The 21425-nt window shown below is 41.7% G+C and overlaps 2 long non-coding RNA genes across 2 annotated transcripts in view; one reads left to right on the top strand and one right to left on the bottom strand.

The window, feature by feature from the left end:
* Nucleotides 1–21425, top strand: part of LOC105530194 — a 47236-nt gene that overhangs the window by 22368 nt on the left and 3443 nt on the right. The gene's annotated exons all lie outside the window — the stretch shown is intronic.
* LOC105530195 overlaps nucleotides 20347–21425 on the bottom strand; it is a 94355-nt gene continuing 93276 nt past the window's right edge. Inside the window, exon 5 of the long non-coding RNA XR_001004610.1 lies at nucleotides 20347–20831. This is a non-coding gene — a long non-coding RNA (uncharacterized LOC105530195). The remainder of the gene's footprint in view (nucleotides 20832–21425) is intronic.

Below are 21425 nucleotides of genomic sequence, written 5' to 3'. Positions count from 1 at the left end.
ACCATCTCCAGACCTCGTGATCCGCCACCTCGGCCTCCCAAAGTGCTGGGATTACAGGCGTGAGCCACCTTGCCCGGCCAGGAAGACAATTTCTTTTTGAGACAGGATCTCGCTTTGTCATCCAGGCTGGAGTGCAGTGACGTGATCTCAGCTCATTGGAACCTCTGCCTCCCAGGTTCGAGCAATCCTCCCACCTCAGCCTCCTGAGTAGCTGGGACCCCAGGCAGGCGACACTGTACTTGGCTAATTTTTTTATGTTTTTTGTAGAGATAGAGTCTGATTATGTTGCCCAGGGTGGTCTTGAACTCCTGAGCTCAAGCGATCCACTCGCCTTGGCTTCCCAATGTGCTGGGATTGCAAGTGTGAGCCACCATGCCCGGCCAGGAAGACAACAATATCACCAATAGCCAGCCTTCTCAGAGTTCTGGTTGTGTTCTCACACATTGCCTGGGTTAACTAATCAAATCTTCCCATCAGTTATGAGGGAGGTAGTACTTTTATCTTCATTTTGCAGTTAGGGAATGAAAGAAGCACAGAGAGGTTAGGTGACTTGCTCAAGGCCACACAGCTAGTGGCTGTCCAGCTGTCCTCTTTCATATCCCATCTATGTGTGGGTTGGGCTTTCTATTTTGCTGCATTTACAAATGTGTCTACCCCTGCACTGCTTCCACATAGTTTTACTAATATTTACTAACATTTTATATTAAGTTCTGATAACTGCAGGCAAGTCTCCCTCTGTTATTTTTCAAATTAGTCTTTATCCATTCCAGAGCCTTTGCTTGTTTATATTAGGGTCTCCCAACTTTGGTACCATTGGTACTTGGGTCTGGATTATTCTTTGTGGTAGGGTCTGTCCTGTGTGCTCTAGATGATGAACAGCATCTCTGGTCTCTGTATCTAGACTTCAGACATTGCCAAATGTCAACTGGGGCCAAAAATCACCATTGGTTATAAACTATAATTCTGTATAAATTGTAGAGTCAGTATATCAAATTTCAGAAACAGTTTGGTCTGACTGTTGATTGAAACCCTGTCAAATTTATAAATTAGTTTTGGGAAGAATCACTATCATTATAATATTGAGTCTTCTCAAACATGGACGCATTTCACCTCAACATCTTCTCAATCTCATTTCATATCTTTCAATAACATTTTATAATTTTCCTCATGAAAGTTGTATGCATCTTTTGTTAAATTTATTCCTGGGCGTCTTGTAGTGTTTTGCTATGATAAAGAGATTTTTTTCTTTTCTGATTCCAAGAATAGGTCAATATTGGTATAAAACAACATTAGTAATTTTTAATGTGTCTTGCATAAGAAAATCTTCTTGAACTCTTTTATTAATTCTAATAGTCTGCACATCTTCTAGAACTTTTTTATGTAGATAATTATATTGTCTGCAAAATAATCGCAATGTTGACCCATTGTTTAACATTCTTACACCTTTAACTTCTTTTCCTCATCTCATTGCATTGACTAAGACCTCCAAGAAAATGCTGAATTCTCGCAAGGACAGAGGGACACTTTCATTTTACAAGCAAAGAAACAAAGACTTGGGCCTGTCCAAGGTCATTCAGTGAATTAGAACAGAGTCAAGGCTGGATTCTAAGGTTTACAAACTTCTTTTTCCTTTATTCCTTCTTGCTGCTTTTGTTTTGGTTAATTTAGTTAACATAAAAACAATTTGCTGTCAGACCCTTTTCATTTTAAACCTGCTAAAGCCCTAAAAGAAAGTTACTTACAGTCTTTTATTACCTGCGGAGTATAATGCATCAGCACGCTGATATTGACACAAAACCTCTGTTATTTTCTCTTTATAAAAGCATGTAAACTCTTTAATATCAACTAGTCTGCAAGTATGTTTCCACTTGGGAAACGCCTGCAGTAGAGTCTTCCTGCTAGTGAGCGATATTAAGAGGATCTGAGTTCTATAATAACAATAGTTATGTTTGATGGATCACTTAAAATGAAGCAGGTACTATGATAGATACTTTACAAGTATGCCCTCACTATGTCTTTATAACAATACTCTAAGGTGTCTATTATTATTTCTGTTTTACAGATGAGGAAACTGAGCTTCAGGGTATTAGGTAATTTGCCCAAGGCCTCTTGTTTCTAAGTTTGCTGAGCCTGGACTCAGACCTGGGTTGGACACCAAAGTAAATGGCCTACTTGCTATAGATTTTGGTCACCGTTAGGTGTACGCACATAAAATTAATATTGGATGAATTCAAATTCAGTTTGACAGGTCTAGGAATTAATTGTTTTCACTGCTTTAGCTTAAGCAAATGAAATTATCTCTTAGCACTACTTCCACATAAGTACGTACAAAGTAGTAATAGATTTGATTTAGTAAATGCCTCCAATATGCTGGGCACATCATGCATATTATCTCCCATACGCATAACAAATCTGAAAGGAAAGCCTTGTTAGTACCACTTTAGGGATCAAGAGACTGGGGTTCATAGAGATTTAGTAACAGCTAGTAAGGAGCACAGCCAGTTTGCACACTGCTTCTTGCACCACATCAGGCCGACCAGTTGGCTTGTGAGCCCAAAGCTGTGTTTTGGTCACACTAGATTCTCAGTTGAAAAAATATAGTCCAGCAGCTGCATTTTAAAGAATCATTTCCATCATTATTCAGTATGTGGAACCCAAGAGGGCTTCTATAAACATGAGTACATGTTCCCAGACAAAGGAGATAATATCGATGACAAACAGCCATTATCTAGAACATCTGTTAGACTGTTTCTCCTGGTTTTAAATAATGCATGGCATGCTCTAATTCAGGTGTACTCTGAAAACCCAGCAGCTTCTCCCGTGATTTCTGTGATCTCTGGGTATGATGAATGAGAATATCTGTTGATCATGGAGTACACCACTTAATCAAGCACTTTGGCTGCAGATCAAATTTTCCATATTTTTAACTATAATTATAGCTATAACCAACACTACTTATCTTGCTTTATAATTTACATAGTGATTCCACATTCAGTGTCTCATGAGCATTTAATCCCCAAAATGGCTCTGCTCGGCAGTCATTAATATTGTCCTCACAATAGTGTTTTTGAGATTGCCCACATGTATCGACAAAGAGAGACAACCAAGAGATATTGTTCTTTGAGAATAATGGATTTTTGCAACATTGTTTAATGTGATACCGTTTTAGTTTAATAGTGTTCAGAAAAGAAGATGAAGGAACATGTATTAAGCAGTTAGTTGATATCTCTGGGGGTAAGAGTTTCGCAAAAGCTTCTTCATTCTATTTTACATATGCCTGAATTGCTTTTATTAGTTTTTAAATTTAAATTTTATAAATGCAAATGGTTTCTTTAAATATATATTTTACACAAATACAAAGTCATACAGGTATGTTGTTTAAAAAATCGTACTGCCCCATAAGGCTGGTAATAAGAGAGATAATCTACCTTGTCACCTCCCTCACCCTCACCAGTATTAGAAGGCAACAACTCTGAACTCTTATAGAGCACCGTTTTAGGGATTAGGAGACTGGGATTCATAGAGATTTAGTAACAGCTAATGAAGAGCAGAGCCAGGTTTGATATTTATTACTCCATCTCAAATTGAGTGGTTTTACTGTTAATTGTTATTGCTTGGTTTTAGATATTATATATTGACTTCCTGCTGTGGAAGATGAGGATTCAGACCCCTTCCGTACCTTCCTTCCATCCCTAATCATTCCACTGTGGTCATTTCATTAGTCATTGTGAGATATGCACAGTATTATGACTCTAGGTCAATACCACTTGCAGCCAAGCCACACCATGTGCTGTGTAGACTTACATTTCCATTCATGTACAACCTCTCCTCCAAAGTTGGTAACAGTCTCTTTTTAAAAAAACTTTTGCTTGTTTTTAAAAGAAAATCAGTCATTCATTTTCAAGCTTTCTGCTGGAATCTTGTTTCTTCTCAAGACGATGCAGGGCAGGGAAGGTTCAAAATTGGGACTTAGCATGGGAGGGTTATTGGCTTCACCCAGGAAAGAATTCAAGGTCAGTGGTGAGAGAAAGCAACTTTTAAAAAGCAGTGCTTGGCTCATAGGCAGTGTGCCCAGCATCGGCAGTGTACACTGGCAACTATATTTATACCCACTTTGAATCACATGCTAATTAACAGGTGGGTTATTGAGAAGTTTCTGGAAAAGAGGCGGGAAGTTTCAGGAACCATTTAAGTTAACTTCCTGGCTGTTGCCATGGCCTGTTGCCATGGCATTTACAGGCTGTCATGGCACTAGTGGAAGTATCTTCATGGTAATGAGCAGTGAGGCCAACTGGAGGTTGCTTTCGTTGCTGTCTCTTGGTTTTGGGTGGCTTCTTCCCTGCATCCTATTCTGTCTAGATTCTGCTTCCATCAGTGGGGTCGTGACTCAAAAATAAGTCCTGCCAGTCTCCTACGTCAAGGATATTCAAGTATTTTGGGAGCAGCTTTATCATCTTGATGACACCCCTCCTGGGTGTCCCCATCCTCTTGTTCCAAGATTGCAGGCCTCTCTCCCGACTTTCTCCCCCGGCCACCCTGGAAGCTCCCTGAACTGTCAGCATCTGGTTCTTTTTGCTTTTCTTTTGGGATGGATCTCACCTCAAAAGAATGTTTTCTGGATACCACATCTTTCTTTCTTGATTTACTGCCTCCACCCCTGCCATTTCCTTGCCTCTTTTCAATTTCTGCTCCTTTAAATCATTTTAGAAGGGTTTGAGGAAGGAACAGTGATCAATACTTGTATTTGATCTTCCAGGTTTAACCTGAAGTTCCCTATAATTTATGACCAGAAAAAAAAAATAAAGATTTTTTTTCTATTAGGATAGAGAAACCTATATTTTCAAATTTCACTACTTGAATTATTCTGTGCCTTGTCTTCATTTTGTGGGTGCACCATTCACCAGGAACTGGTAAAATCCACATGGGGAAGCACCTCTCAAGTTGCTTTCTGCAAAAGGGCGCCTAAAAGAGACCCAAAAGTTTGGCCTGAAAAGTTGGAAAATGTCTTTATTTTATCCTTGTGCTTGTTGACAGCTTGCTGAATACAGAATTTCAGGTTGGAAACACTTTTTTTCTAGCTTTGGTGGTGGTGTTGAGAAGTCCAAAAACATTTTGATTCTTAATCCTTTGTGTACACAATTTTATTTTCTTTATGGAAATGTTTAGAGTCTTCTCTTTGTTTCCAATACTCTAAAATTACCAAATAATAAGCCTTGGTATAAATCTATTTTCACCTATTTTGAAGAGTATTTGATAGGGGATTGCAACCTGGAGACTCATGTCTTTCAGTTCTGGTAAACCTTATTGAGTTATTTATTTACTTGAAAAAAGAATATTCTCCTCTCTATGTTTTCACTCTTGAACTTTCATTGGTGATTATTGACCCTCCTGGACTGATCTTCTAATTTTAAAGGTATTTTAAAGTTTAAATTCTATGTCTCTTATTATTATTATTTTTTTAATGAGCTTTTGTTAACTATACTTCCCAAACTTCTGCTGAGTTTTTTTTCTACTATCATATTTTTAATTATTCTTTTAAGAGACAGAGGCTTACTATGCTACCCAGGTGGAGCGCTACCCAGGTGGAGCGCTACCCAGGTGGAGCACTACCCTGGTGGAGCGCTACCCAGGTGGAGCACTACCCAGGTGGAGTGCAGAGGCTATTCACAGGTTTGATCACACAGTGCACTGCAGCCTTGGACTCTCGGCCTCAGGTGGTCTCCCGGCCTCAGTCTCCGCAGTAGCTGGGACTACAGGCATGAACCACCATGCTAGCATATCTTTCAATTCTTAAGAGCTTGTTTTTTGTTCTCTGACTGTTCCCTTTCTACAGAATATTGTTTTAGATTCATTGATATAATAGCTTCTTTTGATTTCTCTGAAAATATTAATGACCCTTTTTTGGTATAATTTTTGTCTTTCTACATGGGCTCTGTTTCCTCTAATTTACTTTTTTTCTGTTTTTTCTTATGGGGGATCTACTTCGTGCTAGAGCTTTTCTTATAAGTCTGGGGATCCTTAGCTGTCTGCTCAAATTTAAAAGTGGAGCACTGAAAAGCAGATTGGAAATTTTGTGCATATAGTTGAGGCTCGTCACTTATGGGTTCCACTGTGTAGTAATCTTTTCAGGTCATCGTAGGAGAACTCTTGATGTCAGTATCTAGGTCCTTTCTCTTGTGTTGGTCAAATTTCCCAGAGAATAGTCTTCTCATTTTCTTTTGGGCAGTATATTTATTGACCAGTGAGTGTGGGGGTAAATAGGTTTGAGGGTTCCAATACTCAGCGTGGAAATTCCACAGAATGAACTATTTGTAGTACGGACACCTGTCCTCCCATGTGCCTGATATCTCCCAGGCCAGAAACGTTCTACTTTATCTTCAGGAGAGTCAAGCTCAGTCTTCTAACACAGTGAGGGAGATGCAGCTCTCTGGAAGTGTGTCTTCCTCCATAGGTTTGCATCCAATTCCCCTATGTTCAATTCAGGCCCAGCTGGGCTCCCATTCTCTGGAGTAGGTGCCTCCAGAATTGTAGACTTCATGGGTTCTTAGGTTTTGCTTCTGGGCACTCCCATGACCAGGTTACAGTTATCTTTCTCAGGTGTGCATAAGTAAGTCTATTATTTGTTGCAACTCCTTCATCTGCTCGCTACGACCTCCCCAAATTTTGTTGCTGCAATCTACTCTCCCGTTCTCCTTGTCTCTTTTTAATCCTTCCTGCCCCACCCCACCCCACTTTAAATCATTTTAGAAGGGTTTGAGGAAGGAGCACTGATAAGTACTTTTGTTTAACCTTCCAGGATTAACTGGAAGTTCCCTATGTTTTATGACCAGAAAAAAGAAAAAAGTATACATATACTTTGCATTTGGGCAGAGCAAACTATTGTTAAAATTCTACTGCTTTAATCATTGTGTGACTTGTCTTCATTGTATGGGTGCACCATTTACTAAGAATTGGTGAAATCCAAGTGGGCAGTGAGGCTTAGTTTGGTGTAATAAGAAACAAAACAGCTCGGAATGTCTTCCTTCCTTCCTTCCTTCCTTCCTTCCTTTCTCTCTCTCTCTTTCTCTCTTTCTTTTTTTCTTTTCTTTCTTCAGAAACAGGGTTTTTCTTTGTTGCCCAGGCTTGTCTTTCACTCCTGGACTCAGGTTATCCTCCTGCTGTTACCAAAACACCAGGGGTTTGTTCTAGGTGCTGGTGCTTGCTGCACAGAAAGCCAATTACTGAGACAATGAGTATTGCCAAGGAAGAAGGCTTTAATCAGGTGCTGCAGCCAAGGAGATGGGAGCTCAGTTTCAAATCTATCTCACTGACCAACTACAATTGGGGATTTATACCATAGGGTAGGAATGTAACTAAGTGTGGGAAAACAGGAATTATGGAGGGGTAAGAAAGAAGAGTTGGTCTACAGGAAGCAGGTGGTCAGTTAGGCAATCATGATGGGTGAGGGGTCTGGTGTCTCATTGTCTAGATGCAATGATCTGGTGAGTTTCAGTTCCTTGATACCATCTGGGAAGTCTGACCATTGATTTTCTGAGGAAGGAACTCAGATAAGACAAACGTGTTTCAAGCTTTAAGACCAAGAAAGTCTATTTCTATGTTTATCCAAAAAACAAAACAAAGCAAAACAACAACAACAACAAAAACCCAGTGAACATCAATTCTACGGGACAATTGGGCCAGTTTCACCAATTCAGCCTCCTGAGTAGCTGGGACTGCAGGTGTGAGCTACCATGCCTAGCTTAGCTCAGTATTTTTCAAGTGATTTCCATAATTGATTAGTAGGCTGTGAAATCAGTTCATTGGATTATGGGCAGTTTTGATTTTTTAACTAATGAAATTGAACAGACTAGAACAAAATAGAAAATATGAGGGTTGTTATATATGGTAAGTGTAAAAATTATTTTATAAAATTGTTTTATATCATATTAAAAGCATATGTGTATTGCATTGTGATATAAATCTCATTTCTTACTGCAGAGTATGTCCAACAACATTTGAAGGTCATGCTTTTGCTAAAAATTATTGAACTTAGCTAGAGAATTTTTGATGCTTGCCTTTCCAACCAGTTGAATCAAATTCAATTTAGTGGTTGTAGGACATGCTCTAATCTGAGGGCTTTTGGAAAATTTTCTCAGTGGGTTGATGAAGAAGGTAAATGGTTCTTGGTCACTGGGCATTTTTGTTTGTCCACATAAACCTTTCACTTTTCTATCCTAGCTCAATCCTACACTATGCTATCCTAGGAAGACTACTACTTGCATGTAGCTGTTGAGAATTCGATCTCATATCACTTGTTTCATGAGTTTTGATTGTAAATTAGGCCATATCTCAGCGAATTTCAAACTAGAGCCCATCTAAGGACAAGCATGATTTCCAGTGGAATTGTTAGCTTCAAATTTAAATGAATCTCAGGATGGTATTAAATTGTCATGTTGGAGGGGTGTTTCTTTGATTGAAATCTTGAGATGATATGGCCTAGTGTAGGAGAAAACTGTATTTGTCATTTTGATTTTTTTAAATCACAGAAAATGTTATTTTCTAAAAATGGCTGCAACAATATTTTCCATTTCACATGCTCTTTCAGCACTGTGCCACTCCCCCATCAAGAAGTAGCATTTTCATCCCCTCAGGTGGGCCTTTGCAATGGCCTCAATGAATTAAGCATAGTGAGAAAGGTGCTATGCAGCTTTCAAGGCTGGGAAGTAAAGGGTTATACAACTTTTGCCTGGCTCTCTCTCATGATCCTTGTCCTTAGAACGCAGCCACCATGTTGTAAAGAAGCCTAGGCCCCATAGAGAGGCCTCCATAGAGGGGAGCCAAGGAGCTCAGCCTTCGACCTAGCTGGGATCTCAGCTAACAAGCATGTTAGTGAGTCCATCTTCCAGTGGTCCACTGAATTACTCCAGCTGATATGGTATGCAGCAGAGATGAGACATCCCCACCAAACATTGCCCCAAATGCAGATTTGTGAGAAAAATAAATCTTGCTTTAAGCCACTAGTTTTTGGAGTTATTTTTAATGCAAAAGTGGAGCAGGATAGGGTAGAGTAGGACAACACTTAAGGAGGACAGAGTAGTGACAGGCTATTGTAGCTGACACGTCACCTACAATGTCCACTATCATGGTCCCCTGTTTACTAATAGAATCTCTACAACAATGAATCCACCTGGAAAACTATGTTTTCCAACCTCCCTTGAGAAGAAAGTAGGCCAATGTGACATGAGTAGGAGTTACTGGGTGGAACTTCTGAGGAAAGATCACTAAAGGGATTATTCAACTGGGAGTTACCTTTTCGTTCTTGCCCCTTTCTCCTTTTTCTGTTCATGGACTTGGATATAGTGGATGGCTTCAGAAGCCATCTTGTGACCATGAGATGACTTGAAAATGGAGGCTGTAGTCTACAGATGGCAGAAAAAAAAAAAAAAAGAGCAGTAACCTGGGATTGATGATACGGGGGAACCTTCAAATCAGCCATGGAATATCTCCAAACCTTAATGTGAGTGATAACAAACAGCTCATCTCTTTGAACCACTATTATTTTGTGTCTCTGACTAAAAGTCCAATGTCAACCTAACTGATAGAGATGGGTACTAACTGAAATCATCAGAATGGTGGTCACTCTAAGAGTTCTACTGAATGGTAAGTAATACTAACTACATGAGATTTAATATCTCCAAATATTTAAGATCACCTATTAGGCTATGCATCACTCTTTACTTGTGTTATCTCATCTAATCATGAAACAGACTTAGAGAGTTATTAACAAGGGTATTCTTAGCTCCCATTTTATAGAAAAGGCAATTGAGAACCAAAGACATGTGGAGAATTGACTCAAAATCACAAAGCTAAGTGACAGAGTTGGCTCTAATTCCACTGCTCCAAGTCAGAAGTTGTAGCTGTTTTGTGGAAGATGGCATAGAATAGCATTTAAGGAGGAAGGATTGGGGGCCACGGAGAATTGGGATTAGGTCTTCACATGATAGTGCTTTGATCAGTGGCAAGTAACAAAAGTTCTTTGTCTCTTAATTGGTAAAGGGAAGGCTAACACTATCTGCCTAACAGGGATGCCATGAGAATTAAATGGAATAATGCCTCTGTGGAAATTTGTGTTTTCTAAAAATGGCCACAACAATATTTTCAATCCCCATGTTTGCCTTACAATGTGATTTTGATACTGTTCCCATCAAGAGATGAGCTTTGTGTTCCACCATCTTAAATCTGAACTTGCATGTATGGTGGACATGGCACTATGTGACATCTATGGCTAGGTCATAAAAGATGATACAGTTCTTACCTTGTCCTCTTGTCGTGTTTGCTTTTGAAACCAGCCACCATATTGTGAGGAAGCCCAAGCAGCTCATGGAGAGGCCCACGTAGAAAGAAACTGAGAAACCAGGTGTGGTGGCTTATGCCTGTAATCCCAGCACTTTGGGAGTCCAAGGCAGGCTGATCACAAGGTCAGGAGTTCGACACCAGCCTGGCCAACGTGGAATTTTTAGTAGAGACAGGGTTTAGTAGAAACCTGAGTTTCTACTAAACCCTGTCTCTACTAAAAATACAAAATGTGGCAAGCACCTGTAATCCCAGCTACTCAGGAAGCTGAGGCAGGAGAATCTCTTGAACCCAGAAGGCAGAGGTTGCAGTGAGTTGAGATCATGCCATTGCACTCCAGCCTGGGCGACAAGAGCAAGACTCTGTCTTAAAAAAAAAAAAAAAGAAAAGAAAAGAAAAGAAAGAAACTGAGAATCCTGGCCCCCTACCCTGCTTGAGCTCTCAGCCAGCACCAATTCACCAGCCACAGATCTGAACAATCCTGGAAATGAACTCCTAGACTCCATTTGAGCTTCCCCAGTTGACACCACATGAAGCAAAGATGATGTTCCTCACTGGTCCAGATTGACATGCCAGATTCATAAATTAAATAAATGATGTTTTTTTAAAAGCCACTACATTTTTGAGTGGTTTATTTATGCCACAGTAGATATGTGGGAACAGACTTGCAGCACAGCATCTGCCGTTTAGTCGTACTTGGTGAAAGCTCACAGCGATTATTATTACTAATATTATTCTCATTGTTTAAACTGCATTCTTCCCTCCTGACCACGGATGAAGATATTTGGACTGAAAAAGTCAGAAGACAGAAATCTTTTTGGAGATTTCTCTATAGACCCTTAATGAAAAATGTAGGATTCTGACTCATGACTACAGTTTAGTGCTCATGGAATTATAAAAACAGAAAGGGTTCCATGTTCCTCATCTTTAGATTGGCAAACATGCAAACTACTCAAACGTGATATTTTCTCCCGCTATCAGAGCTTTTAGAGGGGAGGAGCTGCAACTTATTCTTCTAGGGGCAGGGAAGCCCCTAAAAATCTCCCATGACTCCATGGGGAAGCTGAAGGAAGTTTGAACTGAATTGTTGGTCCAGTAAGGTACCCTGGACCAACGCAGGGGAACCCTGAACACCGAGATGATGATCAAGGTGGCATGGACTGCATCATGGGGATTCTGAGGACAGATTCTGATTAATCAGACTTCAGGGTTCTATTCACCATCTCTCCTGTGAATGAAGCAACCTCTGGCTGGGGTTCCTTTCACAATAAACATCGATAAGCTTGTAGATAGCTATTTTGTCTTTCTTTTTCTGGGCTTGTTATGTAAACTCAACTTTCTTTATTGCTCTTTGCCAAATCTCCTCAACTGTTTTTTCCACACACACTTTAAAGTGAGAAGACTAAATCTAGACACAATTAGAGTTCAATCAAGCCTGCTTAACACAAAAGGGCTGATCCTTGACCCCCACATTTCATACATGTGCAGGTGCTCCTAAGGGCATCATCCTCACATGCTTTCTTTATAGCTTTTATTGAGCTTAGGGTCCACTATGACTCCAAGATTTTTTCTATTCCCTGATATCTGTGTTCTTTTTTCTTCCTCCCAATTTTTACTGGTTGGCATAGTGTAGCCAATCCCAATTAATACACTTGGCTAACAGGGCCCTCCCTGATTCTTACCACTTTCCTGGCTTAATCTTACCATTCTCCCTCTTGTTCATTATATTCTTGGTATATTGGCCTTCATTCAGTTTTTTAGCCCAGTTAGCTCTTTTCTTTTTCTTTTTATTGTTCAATGTGCCTGGCATTCAGCAATCTGTAGCAAATGCAGTCAGTGCCCCATTCATATCCCCTTAGCATTCACTATCAATGGCTTCCTCCTCAAGCATATATGCACATCTCCACCTGGGGCTTCCTGGGGCTTGGGAAGCAAGCTCTACTGTGGGTAGGGAGGGCTGGAGGTGGGGATTGGCTGGAGTGGGGCAGGGGGAGAAGGAAAGGGTTGATCCGTTGGAAGCAGCTCTCAAGCATGATGGACGTGAATTTGTGGATCAATAATCCACCTTCATGTTCTACACCATCTCCCCAAATTCCCAAGCTGGAAGGACTGTGCCTCTATTGCTCATAGCACTAACTTGCTCATTGGCATTCTTCCCTGCCTTATTTTCTCACCCCTCTACCCATGTTTCTTGAAGTCATCTCCCAAGTAACTATTTACACTCCAATCCTTGCCTCAGATCTAAGACATGGGGTTTATTGTATGTTTGTGGTTATTATTAACAGCAGAATGGCTATGGTAAAACAAAATGTCTCAACCAGGCACCTCACAAGATGCCACCAGCTTCAGTTCATAGAAGGTGTTTTGCAGTTGAAATACCTGGTTATACTCTGACAGGGTTCACATTCATTCATTCAGCCATTCAGCAAATATTGATTGAGTGCTTACTCTTAGCCAGAGGTAGGGATTTCAGCATCAGAAGTGGCTGCAAGTGGTTGCAAATCCAAATTAGAATTACTGCTGGGAAAAGAGGAAGGTAGCCCTAATTCCGGGGAAACAGAAAGGCAGCCCCAATCCCTTCCCACTCCACTCTGACTCCATTTCCCTTTCACTCCCCTCAGCATTCTGGCTGCTCTTTAAACAAACTCAGTCAGCTCCCCTCTGAAGTTTTCCACCTTCTTCATGAGATCTTTAGACCTCACCCCCTTTCTTTAACAGCTGTTCCTCCAATCCCTTAGCCTGAACTAGTTCCTCAGGGTGAATCATTTTATCTCCTCTATCCCCTCTTCTAAGCATTAGGTTCACCCTCCTCTGCTTTGGCATCACCTATTACCTAGATATGTCCTAGACTATGGTACGGCACATGCCTACTTGGAAATGTGTCTCCCTTTCTAATTTGCAATAGACATACATGGCAACTGTTGATGCCACACCCATATCCCACTGCCCTTACCACTTTAGGGGCACACTGACCTGATTTCCAGCTGGCGGCACCTGCATTTATTGATCTGAACTTGACTTCCCACCTGTGCAGCGATCACCCACAGGGATGGTAGACTTGATCACAGGCCCTTTCAAGGCTGCTTCCGTTCCCTATTCCGCCTCCCTATTCCTCTACCGACGTTTTCTTCACCTTCCAAATAAACCACCTGTGGCTGAATCCTTAATTTGGAATCTGCTTCTGGGTTAGCCCAAACAAAGATTTAGTTCTAAATTTATAGTTAATTTTAAGCAAAATATATGGATTTCTATTTCTTGTTCCATCAAGTACAGACACTATATCCTAATACTTATTTTATTTTATTTTACTTTAAGTTATGGGATACATGTGTGGAACATGCAGGTTTGTTACACAGGTGTACATGTGGGATGGTGGTTTGCTGCACCTATAAACCCATCATCTAAGTTTTAAGCCCTGCATGGATTAGATATTTGTCCTAATGCTCTCCCTTCCCTTGCCCCCCACCCCCTGACAGGCCCCAGTGTGTGCTGTTCCCCTCCCTGTGTCCATGTGTTCTCATTGTTCAACTCCCACTTATGAGTAAGAACATTTGGTATTTGGTTTTTTGTTCTTGTGTTATTTTGCTGAGGATGATGGTTTCCAGCTTTATCCATGTCCCTGCAAAGGACATGATCTCATTCTTTTTATGGCTGCATAGTATTCCATGGTGTGTATGTGCCACATTTTCTTTATCCAGTCTATCATTGATGGACATTTGGGTTGGTTCCATGTCTTTGCTATTGTGAATATTGCTGCAATAAACATATGTGTGCATGTGTCTTTAGTAAAATGGTTTATATTTCTTTGGGTATATACCCAGTAATGTGATTGCTGGGTCAAATGGTATTTCTGGCTCTAGATCCTTGAGGAATCGCCACACTGTCTTCTACAATGGTTGAACTATTCAGAACTTGTTATCGGTCTATTCAGGGATTTGACTTCTACCTGGTTTAGTCTTGGGAGGGTGTATGTGTCCAGGAATTTATCCGTTTCTTTTAGATGTTTCTTTTAGATTTGTCCGTTTCTTTTAGTTTATTTGCGTAGAGGTGTTTATAGTATTCTCTGACGGTAGTTTGTATTTCTGATTTTTTTCAGTCTAAGATCAGATATTTCACCTCCTTTCTTTTCCACCTTTTCTCTATTTTTCTATATGTATTTCTAGTTCTGTCTTCACTTTTACAGTGTTTATATTGCTAACATTTACATTCTGTAATAACATTTGAATAATCTTGGGTTCTTTTTTCCCTGTAAGTTGGTTCTAAAAGTTGAAAACCAATAAACTAAGTGTACATTATTATGCCTTTTTATCTACCTTGAATTGCAGGGCCAAATGGATTTGCCTTTTCTTCTTCATGAGTTTCATAACAAGAATCCTACATCACTCAAAGGAGGATGTTTTTAGCACCAAGGGCAAATAGAGTCCCCTTTTTACCCACCATTGACTTCTCACAATCATGTCACAGTGTAGTCTGTTTCACAGCGGAAGCTTGATTCTCTTGCGCAATTTTGTTTCCCTAGTACTCCTCCTCTTATCCCAGGTTTTGCTTTCTGCAGTCAGTTACCCACAGTCAGCTGTTTTTATATTTTGAGAAAGAAAGAGAACACACTTACCTAATTTTTATTACAATATATAGTTATACTTTTTCTATTTTATTATTAGTTTTTGTTGTCAATCTTTTACTGTTTCTAATTTATAAATTAAGCTTTATTATAGGTATGTATAGAAGAAACAGTATACATTGGGTTTAGTATCATCTGTGGATTCAGGTATCCACTGGGGTTCTTGGAACATATTCCCTGAGAATAAGGAAAAACGACTACATATTTTTTTCTTGTAGAGATGTCACCACATCACAGCTACTTTTAAACTTCTTACTGATTCTATCATTTGGTTTCATCCCAGTCTTTCATGAATATATTCTTTGTGGAGCCTACGTATTTTCTGTTCTGATTTGGATTTTTGCTTTATAGACCTACTTTACAACTCTCATTCTTGCATTTCTTTTAGCTGCACTTTAGGGCTCATTCTACTGTTTTTTGTATGCGACTCTTTCAGTCTATTAATTTTTATTCTTCTTTTGTTGTGGCACAGCCTTAAGTAATTTCTGTGAGAAAGATATTAGGAGATTTATTTTCTGAGTCCTTGAATTATTAAAAATGTGTTTATTTTATCTTAGATTTAATAATAGTTTGGTTGGGTATAAAATTCTTGTATACATTAATTTGAGTATAAAATTGTTGTAAATTAATTTTCTGATAGAAACTTGAGTACTTTTCTGCATTGGCTAATAACACCCAGTATTGTTGATCTTAGTATGAGCCTCAATCCTTTGTATATGCCTTAAGTTTTCTGTCTTTAAGCATTTTATATTTTCATTATATCCTTGGGATTCTGATATTTCATAACTATGTACACAGTTCTGAATCCTTTTTCACTCATTTTGCTGGCATGCTGTGGGCCATTTAAAGATGCAGATTCAGATTAAATTCTCTGGCAGCCTTTCTTCTCTTATTGCATGTCTTTGATAATCCCCTCTCCACTACCCCTGTGCTCCTGCATTTCATCTGAAACTGCTAATGCTCAGATCATTTTCCTGAATTGATTCTCTGCATTGTACCTTCTCTATTATGATTTTGACCATTGTATATTTGCTCTGCATTCTAGAAAATTACCTTGACATTATTTCTCAACATTTACATCAGATTTTCAAAACCAGAAAACCTATTTTTAATTTCCCAGAGCTCTTTCTTATTTTTTGTTCAATTTTTAGGGCATTTCATTCTGGTTTTGTAGATGTGATATAATCTCAAATCCTTCTGAGGTCATTAATTAGAGTGGTTTTTTTTTTTTCTTAATTTCTTCTTTGGTTGCCTGAATTGTGTTTGTTTCCTTTGGTGTTGTTTAGTTCTGTTTGTTTGGTGCTTCTGCTTCATGTAGTAGTTAGTATTCTCCATATTCCTGGTGATCTGTTTCGGTGTTCATTTTTAAGAAGGAAGACATGGATCCATTTTTCTAGGTAGCTGGTGTGCACTTTTGCTGCTATTAGTTGTGTGGTTTGGGTGAGGCACCTGCATGAGGGCAGGGCTAACTGACTGGATGGGCTTCACATTAGGGAGAAGAGGCAGGGAAGGAGGTTTTGGGCCCGGGGACCCCCAAATGCCAGAATGAGGAGGGCATGGCCATGGGTGCTGGTACACACTCTAGGAGTCCTGGCTCCTAACTCCTAGAAAGCGTGTTCAATTTAGAAGAGAAAGCTTTGTTGTTGCCGTTGTCTTTCTCTTCCCCAGGAGCTAGAGGAACAAGCTGGGTGGGCAGCCTGCCCTCTTTGTGCACAGACTTGGAGGAAAAGTAGGGCAGGGTGTAAGAAATGAATGGTGCAGTAGGTTGGGAGTAGGTTTTTAATTCCTCTCCTATTTTGCAGTCCCTTTTCCTCAATTGCTCAGTCCTGGTCTGCTGGCTGCGGAGCCTGTGTCCTGCTGGCAGGGTGGCCCTTTCCCTGTGGTCCCCTCCTGTGCCTTCTGAGCCACCGTTTCCCTCAGACAGGCTTGTTCATCAATACGCTCCGGCCACTCAGGCCCCAGCGTTATTTTTTAGAAACCTCTTATCCTTTGCTTGTTGGTTTCCCTACTGCTATCCTTTGCTCTTAAGAGATTTTTATTCCTTGATTCCTCCATGTTCAAGGTGTCTTAGGAGAAGAGGAAGACAAATAGTATGTCCTGTCTCTATCTACAATTTGCTCCTTTTTGAGATTTCTACTTTGGGTTAATTTTCCTGGTATTAGAACAAGTCCTGCAATTTTGACCAAGCCCAGATATGGGAGATAATTTGGTGTTCCTTTCAGCTGATGTTTCAATATTTGTTTATTTGAGGAGAGGTGTCCAGGAGGGGTGCTGGGCAGCAGCGGCTGGTGGTGGCTTGGTGGGTCCCTGGCTGTCCCAGGTGACTGTGCCCAGTCCCTAACTCACAGGCCCCAGTCCATCAAACAAAAGCCAGTTCTTAGCCAGCACCAGACGCTCTAGGTAGAAGTTCATTAACCACCTGTAGTTACCTAAGCTTGACCCCTGGGACTCTGATTCCTTACCCCTGGAAGCTTATTTTAAAAAATCTCCTTTGCCCACACTAGATGAGACATGCTCTGTTGAATGCAGTTTTCTTCATGTGACTCTATTTCCAGTGGCGTTTGGGCATCTCTCACGGAGAGCTCTCTCATCCACGGGCACCTCTGTGCAGGTGGCTTTCCAGGAGAGCCCAGCTGGGAGCACAATTCGGGAGAGTTTCAGAGCCTTCTTTCTGTGCCCAGCAGAGCCACTCTAAGATCCACTGGCGCTGGGACTGCACCCACTCTTGGCTGCCTTTCCAGGCCATTCAGCAGCCCATTGTTTGCCACAGCCACACTCGAGTCTCCCGGGCTGTGCCCATTTCCAGCAACTCTGAGCGGGGTCACCAATTAAAGGAGGAAACAAAACGTTTCCTGAGCCGGCGGCCTCCGGCTGGCTCTGCTTCCTGTTGCTGTGTGAGTGCGGGGCTCCCGCGTTGCCCACGGCTCCCACCGTTCTCCATGTGTGTTCCTCTCCACGTCTTCTTTATTCCTCATTAGCTTTGGTTTCCTCTCTCCCCCTCCCTCTTTTACATGTCTGTTATTTCCAACCCTTTAGCCACACAAAATGAGGGGTGCCCTTTTCCTGTTGCCTCGGGAGTCACTCCTCCCTCGGCCGTCACCTGCGGATGCCGGGCCATGGCACTCGGCCACTTCTCGGCCACAATGGGAGCTCTCAGAGCCGGGCGGCGCAGCCTGGGCTGGGTGCCAACATGCCACAGCGAGGCAGCTCGGCCTGCAGAGGGGCGTGAGCCTGGCAATCAGACCCTCGCAGAGCCGCCACCGACTTGCTGTGGGGTCTGGGGCAAGTCACTTGACCTCTGCTTAGCTCCTCGTCCCAGAGAGGAAGTGAGGATGGCTTCCCTGGGATGCTGGAGGAATTGCCAATGAAGGCAGGACGCCTCCTGGCCCAGGCCTGCAGACCCACTGCCAACCTCTTAGATGAGTGGTTTTGTGCATGCTCTCAGACAGAAACACACACACACAAATACACATGCACATATGTAGACATGCATGCAAGCATACATATATTCATGCATTCACATATGCACTCACAGACATAAACATAAATACATATGCACACAGACATACAGACATACATTTACACACAAGCACACATGAACAACCAATGCAGACACACACAAATGTGCACATTTGGCACATAAATATCCCCACACCCACACAAGCACATATACAGACATACACACTTTTTATTTCCTTAACACACACAATTGCAGACTTATTCTTACATAAAATATGCACATATACATACACACATTTACACACAGACATACACACTCACATACAAATGCATGTTCACCATAATCAAGGTTACATCTAAGAGTGTGTATGAGTGGGTTTCCCAATGAAGCAAATATAAACCGAATGAAATTTCAACTTGTCTTTATGGAAATGAAACAAGCAGCTTGAAATCTCTGGGATTTCGCCCGTTCTTTCCTTGTCATACATGTCAAAAGTCCACGGCCCGTGTGTGCTAGTCACTGTGCCAGGCACAGTGAGGCATATGAGAAACAGCTGATGTGGCCTCAGGCCTTGAGGGACTTATGGGCTCTTCGGGGAACATAAGCCAATGACTCAGGGCACTGATGTGCTAACACACTCGGGTAGGGAGCTTATGGGAGGGTCCAGCTGTGGCACAAAAGATGGAATGTTGCATGCGGCCAGAGGAGGAGGATTAAGGAGGGCTGCATGGAGGCAGAGGCTCTTGATCTGGATAACTCCACCAGATCAGGGTGGAACACTTTAGCTGGGCTTGGTATCAGAGCCACAGACAATGACTCTGACTCCAGACATGCATGTGGAATGTGTGGGAAAGAGCAAAGGGTCCCATCAATTCATTCTTCTTTGAAGAGGTGGCTTCAAGTGCCTGCCATGACCACAGGGGTTGGGGGATTCTCAGCTACATCTGGGCCACCGCAGGCATCAAAGCTGGAGAAACAGAGATGACCGCCACTCGAGCACCTTCACACCTAGCCTTGCTCGACACTCTGAGTGAACTGCTTGCACATTTTTCTTCTGTAGCTGTGTATCTGTGGTGATTGACTGTATTTTTTAAAGGCAGTTGCATCAGTATTTTTGTTCCACATGCTCTTCCAGAACCTTGCCTCATTTCAACCAAGAGGTGGAGTCTGTTTCCCTCCCCTTGCACCAGGGTAGGACTTTGTTGACTACCTTGGTGAATAGAATGTGTGACCTTGGGGCTATGCCATGGAAGGTGGTAGTGTTTCCTCATGGCTCTCTCTTTGGGTCAAGTGCCTTGGGAGCCTGGCACACATGGGAAGTCCAACTGTCCTGAAGGTGCTGTGCTGGAGAGAACATGTGGAGAGACCATACAAGGACAGAGAGAGATGCTGAGGTCAGGGATGAGCCCCTGCTGGTCCAGCCCCAGCTGTTTGCATCTCCCCAGGGCTGGCACCAGCCATGATCGAGGGGCTTTCTGATGACTCCATTCCAGCCTTTGGGCTGCCCAGCTGATGCCTGGTAGAGCAGAGATGCACTCTTCCTACAGAGCCCTATGCAAATGGCATCTTCGGGAACCAAACAAACTTGCTGTTGGCTTAAGCCACCAAGTTTTGTGGAGGTTTGGTACCCAGCAACAGACAATTGGAGCATCAGTTCAAGCAAATGTTTGATCACGTTTGCCCTTAAGGGCTGAGACAGACCTTGGGAAATCTTGGTTACTCTTGGAGGCCTTATTCAAAAGGCAAAGTCTTCACATGTGGACTTTTAAAAAATTGCACTCCTCTTGGAACACTGGAGAGGAAAAATCCAAAGGATCCGAGGTGCCTCTTTACAGGCAGGTGGCTTTATCTAAACACATGATCATACGAACCACCTGCTGTCCTGCCTTTTCATGAACTTGGCTTCTTTTCTACCAGGTGTGGGGAACACAGCCATTCAGCATAAACAACACTTTCCTTGGGCTTAGAAAGTCTAATGAAATGAAAGTGACAATCCTGGCATATTTGGGATTAGTCTTTGAATCCGTATGGTTCATTCTGCAAGGCACACTGACCTCCCACACTAGCAAAGGGGACAGCCCCTTATAGCCAGGGATCTCTAGAATGGAGAGTCGCCTGTTCCATCTGCTTCATGATACATGAAGTTACTTGAATGTGCCTGCTAGTCAAGTCATGGAAAATTAAGAGACAGAGAGAGGACATCTTGACTTAAAAATACATGTTTAAAAGCATTTCCAATCCACCATAGGTGAGCATTTTCATAAAATACAATAACAGGCTGAGTGTGGTGGCTTACTCCTGTAATGCCAGTGCTTTGGAGGCCAAGGAGGGGGATCACTTGAGACCAGGAGTTTGAGACTGCAGTGAGCTATGATGGCAACCCTGCACTGTAGCCTGGGCTACAGAGTGACTCTGTCTCTAAAACAATAAAAATAAAAATACAATGCAGTAACAATGAATTACTAAGAAAATGAAATAAAAATATACGCTAAAATTCCAGCCTAAAATTATTATTAGATTTAACAGACCTAAAGTTACTCTGCTTAATTAGGTATCAAAGTCACTAAGTGGTTGCCCTCCAAATCTCCACCGATCTCACTGCAGATCAGCACAAATCCTCAGCGCACCAGCTCAGGTGCCCAGGACCACCCACTGACTAGCACAGGTCTAGAGAGCAAACAGAAGCTATTTTCAGGAAGGCAGGGTTGGAATGGGAAAGGTGCGAAGGAAAAAAGCCATCAAATCTGTGGGACCCAGGTGTAAGAAGTAAGAGAAGTGGGCTGTCTTCAGCAGGGGAAGCGCCAAGAGAGAGAATGTTAGGGTTCCATACAGACTGACTTTGTTCACTCTTTGTTTTTTAGCCTGAGGTTGATCTTAAGATCAGATAAGAATCTCCACTGGAGAGAGGGTGGACAGGGCATGGGGATTTGTAACTTCTGGCATTCTGGCAGAGACTGGTATTAGGGCTCCCTTAATTAAAAGCAGATTCTATTTCCAGTCCTTCAGAGACAC

This window comes from Mandrillus leucophaeus, unplaced genomic scaffold (assembly GCF_000951045.1).
Source record: "Mandrillus leucophaeus isolate KB7577 unplaced genomic scaffold, Mleu.le_1.0 Scaffold803, whole genome shotgun sequence".
Lineage (NCBI taxonomy): Eukaryota > Metazoa > Chordata > Mammalia > Primates > Cercopithecidae > Mandrillus > Mandrillus leucophaeus.
This window is presented reverse-complemented; position numbering and strand designations above follow the sequence as displayed.